The 7028-nt window shown below is 38.1% G+C and overlaps 1 long non-coding RNA gene across 1 annotated transcript in view; it reads right to left on the bottom strand.

Moving 5' to 3' along the window:
* Positions 1–7028, bottom strand: part of LOC125883900 (uncharacterized) — a 62477-nt gene extending 55449 nt beyond the window's left edge. Inside the window, exons 1-2 of the long non-coding RNA XR_007448611.1 lie at positions 6814–7028; positions 4355–4406 (exon numbers count right to left, since the gene is read on the bottom strand). This is a non-coding gene — a long non-coding RNA (uncharacterized LOC125883900). The remainder of the gene's footprint in view (positions 1–4354; positions 4407–6813) is intronic.

Consider the following 7028-nt stretch of genomic DNA (forward strand, 5'->3'; position numbering starts at 1 on the left):
CAGCAAGACATGTAGTCAGAACTAATCAAAGGAGAATTTGGTCTGTCTACCTCAACATCGCTAAATCCTGACCACACACACACACACACACACACACACACACACACACACACACACACACACACACACAGAACCATCATGTTTCAAAGGCTCGACAGTTGATGTCATTTTTGCATGAATATTTACAGTTTAATGTTAACAACTTTGGGGGCTTAGTGATCAAAGCAAAAAAAGTATGTGAACAGTTTCCTAAATTAGTTTTCAAAAACGATCTGCTGGGGTCAAAGCACTAACATGCAATCAGCGTGGCCTCTGTGAAAAGCAGGAAGATTATGGCACAGGCACAAAGAAAAAACTTTTCTCAGCTGAAGAAAGGATTAAAATTTTCAAATTGCAATTAAAAACACTCAAAAGTCACAGGGAGAAAAAGTTAACAGCGAGCACTTATTAATGAAAGACACATTTCAAGTTCAGTGTTGTCTCGCTCTTGCTCTGTACATTTCTCTATCACTCTAATCCTTGTTATTGCTGTCGGCGTATTATAGAGTCTAAGCTTCCTTCTTTTATGATATTGATTTGTTGCAGGTGAGGAAAGACGATAGCGGTTTGTTGCAGGTGTAGAGAAAGAAACAACACGCCTGGAGAAGGCAACAAAAACAAACAGCAGCCTCATGTCGTCATAGACTACCATCTTGAGTTGAATTTTATATATAGCGGAGGGGAAAATATCAGGAAATATGACACCTAAATTATAAGGTGAGGACAGAAAAGATAAAGATGGGAAGGCATACAGGAAGCAGAGCATGCAACAAAAAACGCCATGCTGCTGCTGATGCCTTCAACCACCAAAGCCGTACGATCTCTGACAGCCTTTGTAAAGTCTTCCAGTAAGACAAGAGATTGGCATTATGTGGCTAATCTCAGCGTGTGTCCTACTGGCGTGGCACACCTCCTCCACTCTGGTACTGCCAGAAAAACAAAAAAACATGCTGCTATGTTTATATGTTTCCCAAAAGACAGCTCTTCATTCTCACTCTTGTGCTACTGTTTCTCTGCACCATGCAGTCATTACAGTGATTTCATTTCATGCAGGCAAGTGGAAGAGGTTCATAAGTGGAAATGGTGCAAACTGGCAAGTGGGTTTTGCCAAACAGTCTCAGGCTAGAGTGGAACAAACACACAATACTTTAATGCCCCCTAGTGATGAATTATGATAATGCCACAAGAGACATCCTGTGTGTCAAATATTCTGCCTCTGAACTTTACATGTGTAATTTATAAAGCTTGTTTTATATTAGAAATGCATTTGGGATGACATTTGCATGTGTAGCTTTAAAACACCAAGACAATAACTACCTCCAAAGTATTTGATTCATCTTGACACAAAAACATCCTTTAGCACGTTAACAGAATTGCATTAACAAAACTAAACTTGCAAAAGAGGTGCTGGGAAAAAGTAGCTATTGCCACCTATGCACCCTGCAGCTTCCTCCCTCTGTCCTCTATTAAGCCACCCTCTCAAGTCTGAAAATTTGGCAAATCCCCGGAACAGACTACACCCTACTGCTATACTTCTTCAGCCTGCTCGTATTTAGGATTCCACCGACCTCACGGGGCCCTATTTTTTAAATCTTCCGAAGCAATCAGATTTCACACTTTCTTCTGCCCCAAGTAAGAGGGCCTCTACCCATAATCCTGAGCCTACTGCTTGTCAGGATGACAACAAGAACAGAAGCCCGTGGGCTGCGTGTGCCTGTTAGTGTACGCACATGTACACAACTGGGCACAGGGTGGTCTGCTGAAGAAGAACTACCAACGAGTCAGGAAAAACAGGAAAATGAAAAAGGAAGACACACTGCGGGTAGAGGGAAATAGCACATTTGAAAAAAAAGTGGAAAAAAAGGCTGTTAAGTGAATCACAGCCACAAAAAATTAGTTTAAACCTAACAGTTTTAAAAGCTGTATTAAACTATTGATATGGCACTTCAAATTCATTGAGAACTTCTTTACAAAAAAAGCAACACTAAATCTCAAAACTAAAATTTATCACTCTCCACTCCAGCCTTTGTCAATCCCCCCTCTTAAATGGGACACAGTGAAATCCTTTTCCTCACAGCTGGAGATCTAGTCAGCAATAAAAATCATAAACTTGCAGCTTATAGCTAGAAAATCATTACTTTACAAATGTTGTTGCCCCCTACAGCAACAAACCAAGTTAGTTCAGCATTAAAAAAAATATATTGCAGCAACAAATACATTTATATAGACGCTAGGCAACAAGCTTCACACCACACAGCAGAAGCAGGGGTGCCACTGCTTTAGCACTGCATTAGCACTGGTAAACATACATTTCTTGTTTTGTTTTGTTTTTTAACAATTTTCTATTGCTGTCTAGTTACACCCGAGCAACAACCACTATCACCAAAAGGTACATAAAATGCCCACAGCTATAACTCCTCTAATGGCCACTAGATGCTGCCTCCAAGAAAAATACCAGTATGTCTGGACTGAACACAAAACAAAATTTAGAGGCGCCGCAATTCCATACAAAGCCTATGGAATAACGCTGTTGACTCGAGTTTTAAGAATCTGCACTTATCCATTGTATTTACACATCTGAGTCAGTGTAGGCTGTTTTTAGAACAAATGTCAAAGCATCTATTTTTGGTGAGAACCATGTTCTGCAAAAAGACTCCAGCAGTTAATGTCTAAAATGATGGTATTTTATAAAGATTAAAGCGAGGCAAAAATAAATTCCTGAGTTCACAATGAGAAGCACCTCAGAATGCAGTCACCAGATAGTGGAAAGCAAAATTCCTTTATGCAATACTGCCAGCTCACTAGCTATCTATGACATTTATAAAGGTGAGGACTCCCTGATCTTGTTTGGTTTTCATGGTAAATAGAAGGAACTTGAATTTTTATAGCACCTTCCTAGTCTTCTGACCACTTTTAGCACTACATGCCACATTCACCCACTGACCCACATTCATACACTGGGTGCTACCTGTTACTCTTAAACATTCACATGCACTCACAGTGATGGCAAAGCTATTGGAAGCAATGTGGGGTTTAATGTCTTGCCCAAGGAAACTCAGACAGGTGGACGTCAGGAGCCTCATCCTGCCGATCTCCTGATTAGAGAACAACCTGCTCTACGTCCTGAGCTACAGCCAGTAGCTAGTTCTTGCAAAGTGTTCTGAGGCTCATTTATACTCCAGTTGCGTACAAAAATAAATGTCTGTTTGAAAGGTTGTAAACGTCCCTGCCCTCATACTTCCATGCGTTCTTTATGTTGGCGTAAATACAGCCTACAGATGGCAGTGGTGGGCAGAGTCAAAAGATTTACACAGCAGCAAACGCGGCAACGGTGGAGGAGACTGTCATAATGTACCTTCTAACAGAGGCAGTGTTGTAGATGGCAGTGGTCTCTGAAGCTATTAAGTACGTTAGGACATGTGGACGGAGAATTTTATTCAACCATATTACTAATTTGTTCACATTTCCCCATTTTTAAAATATCTTCCTCATGTCATTTGGGCGTATCTCACTTAAACTACACTACACTGACTCCATGATCTCTGCTGCATTTCGTCTGTATCTGTAAGCTTTCAGACAACACACACAAATACGGACGAAATGAACGCAGAGTACGGACAGAAGGCTCCATCCATGTCTGTATCTGATGTAAAGCATAAATGAGCCCTTAGAGTTCCATGCACTGGCCAAATAGAAACCTTCTGTCTAACTGTTGTTTGACTCTGAGAACCCCCTCTTTACGTAGAACAAAATTTTGACCTTTGATACTTTGACTTGGTTCTGATGCCATACTACTAGTGTCACCTAGTAAGCAATGATGTGTTGGAAACTTGAGGCACAGCCATATACATAACAGGCAAACACTGGCTGCAAGGTGAGTAACTTGAATGAGCCTCAGATGAGTAGATTAAATCCACCTGAGTGTCATCTGAACACATGCTTCAATGAAGGAACAGAACTTGAAGTGATCTGATCTTTTGTAAATTTGTAATTTGCTTAAATTTAATTGGTGACCTAGAAATGGTGCAGAATCTCAAATATTTCTCCTTAATTTGACATGTCATCATTTCCTCGTGTTTTTTAGATGTTCCTGAATCTTCAAATTTTCTGACGATTTCCAAAATATAGACATTTTCAATGTGGTCTCAGACGTTTGAACCCCACTGTACCACCCTGTTAAACACCCTCGAGAGCTTCTCTTTATATGGGCATTTGTCTTTCACGTGTACTTAATACATTTCTAATGATGAACAACTGACAGATCACAAATGACTGGTGACAGTGACAGAAAATGACAGCTAACAAAGCCACATACCTCTATCCTCAAAGATGCTGGCGCCACCCAAGAATGCAGAGCAATTCCATTCCTATGAAAATACAACAGCATATTTAAGAAGACTGCAGTTATTACTTAAAATGGTAGCTTGTTCCATTTTTTTTAAATTTAATTTTGTGACCACTACTTAAAAGGGTTAATCCGTTTCAACTGTTTGCTATAGATTCTTCACAGCAGACATCCTGACCTGTCATAGCAGGAGAAGCACAAATGAAATGGATTGTGTTTGGCTAAGTTCCATCAAGTGTTGCAGTAAGCTATACCAGTGAGGCAGCATGCACAATACAGTCCAATGACTCTGGAGACAGCTCACCTACATGTCATATAATCTTTATTTCATTTGTTGTGTTGTGGGTTATTCTTCACCAACTCACCTAAGACCTCCCAGTTCATGTCATGGATTTTGTTGGGAAAAAAAATAATGTGAAAACTTTTTAAATTCATGGGACCTTGCAAAGTCCTATGACTATAAGGTTGGCCCTCTGAGCAACCTTTACAAAGAAGTGAAAAGAATGACAAAGAATACACATAGAAAGCATTACCCTTGAAATTCTTTGTATGTGTATTATAAGCCCTAATACATCAAATAAACTTTAGGCAGCCTACTAGAATAATACAATCATTTGCTTTTTCAGTCCACCAAATACATTTTGCTGCTGCTGCAATGATGGCTGAGTAGAGATGAGCAGACTGAAAACTTCACTTATTAGATAAAACAGGTGTTGACAAGGTTCTCCTTTCAGGACATAATTAACAGTTGACAAAAGTAATATGTCCCAATAATCAACACATCGCAACATCGCAATAATATTGAATTGTGACTCAAATATCGTGATAATATCGTATCGTGGATCTGCTGGTGATTCCCACCCCTACTGAACAATAGTTGGTGCTTTGCCTTTACCAACTTAGCCATATTAGTGATATTTGATTTTCTCCATATTGCCCAGTCCTAAATCAAATTAATTATAAATTCTAAAAAATATTACCCGAACAAAGAATCTTTAATTTCCAAAGCTTAATTTCTCCTCTAGTTTTCAATTTCTTGCCACCAAATTTTGATTATGTGTACTATTAATAAAGTTCTAATCGAAACCTCCACTTCTTAGGATATTTTTGACTGTATATTTTCTCAAAGAAGAATTATTTTGATTTCAGCTTTTTATAATTAAGAGTTAACATTCATTGCAGGTATACAAAAAATACAAAGTCATATTACTCCCTCATAATTAAATATGTCTTTATTGCAAGTTTCTTTTTTTCGACTAACAGGTATCAGCCTCCATGAACACATGGTTGAAGAAAAAAATAGTGTTAAAAAGTTTTTTGTTTATAATAATATGTTTGTACTTTCATTTACTAAGCATTTAACAACATTCATATCTGCGTCAATATTCAAGTAGTTACATTACTTTCTTTGACATTTTTTGTGTGGTTAACTCCTGAAACTACAAACAATTTCAGGCAATAAAAAAAAAAAAAATGATTCATTCTTTGTAATTTACCATTGCATCTCCATAATTGAACCCTCTCTGACCACAGTAAGTCAGAAGTATTGATTATGGCTATTTGCAAACAAATGTTCAGAGAAGTTGTTGCATGCTTTTTTTGAAGTTACCTGAGTAACTGAGTAATCCTGCTTGGTGCAGTACCCTCACCTATTTATTTTATTTACTTTGGTTTATGAATGACCAGTGAACAAGTGGGCACTCTTTTCAGTAATCTCAGTAGAGTGGCCTTTTTTTCTGGCATGTGACTTTTATGTATCATATGTGTTATATTTTTGTATCACATGTACATTGTTATTCAGGTCAGGGTATCTACGGGTATCAGACAGCTGAATTTAGTGCTTTTAAAGACCCGCTCAGGACACCTTTTAACCAAATTTAGGAAAAGTTTTAGGACACATCATGATTTACTTATTTAAGCATCGCAGGTAAGCATTGTAGGCAAGTTATGTGGAATATAGTATGATATATAATATAGTAGTGTTATGTAGGAATATGGTTATTAAAGTAAGTTAAGTCAATCTACATTTTGCCAACAGGCAAGTGCAAGTATTAAGTAAAATGACAGCATTTTGATTTTTTTTTTTTTTTTTTTTAGATTTGTAACATTAGAAATGTAGTAGTTTAGACCTCACAAAATTAAAATTTAAGACTACTTAATGACTGTTAAGGACTTATTGTTGTAAAACTGAATTTAAGACATTTTAAGACTCTGTAAGGACCTGTAGACACCCTGTTAGCTTACAAAGCTAACTTCCCCAACACTGCATCTAACGTAACGTTATAGCTATTTTTTTACAACCGTTGGCTGAGTATTGCTAATTGTACTTTCACCAAATAGACCGGAATGTTCTAGAAGTTTTTCCAGGTATAAAAAGGTATGGTTTCTCAGAGGAAAAGCGGACAAAAACAAAACAGACAATGACTCACCAACTCAGGGGCTGGTCCTATCGGTGTCTTCCATTTCGTCGGTGTCTCATCATGGCCGAAGTGCTGGGAAAACTGGGGAGCCTTTTTGACTTTGTCCGCAGTTAAAACACACTTCTAGGGATTCCCAAGCATTACTCCAGGATAAAGTTCATAATGCCAATTGTCGTTTGGTTTCAGTTGTTTCGCACAGTCACTTTTAAATGACAGGTTTCGGT

The sequence above is a fragment of the Epinephelus fuscoguttatus genome, linkage group LG23 (assembly GCF_011397635.1).
Source record: "Epinephelus fuscoguttatus linkage group LG23, E.fuscoguttatus.final_Chr_v1".
NCBI lineage: Eukaryota > Metazoa > Chordata > Actinopteri > Perciformes > Serranidae > Epinephelus > Epinephelus fuscoguttatus.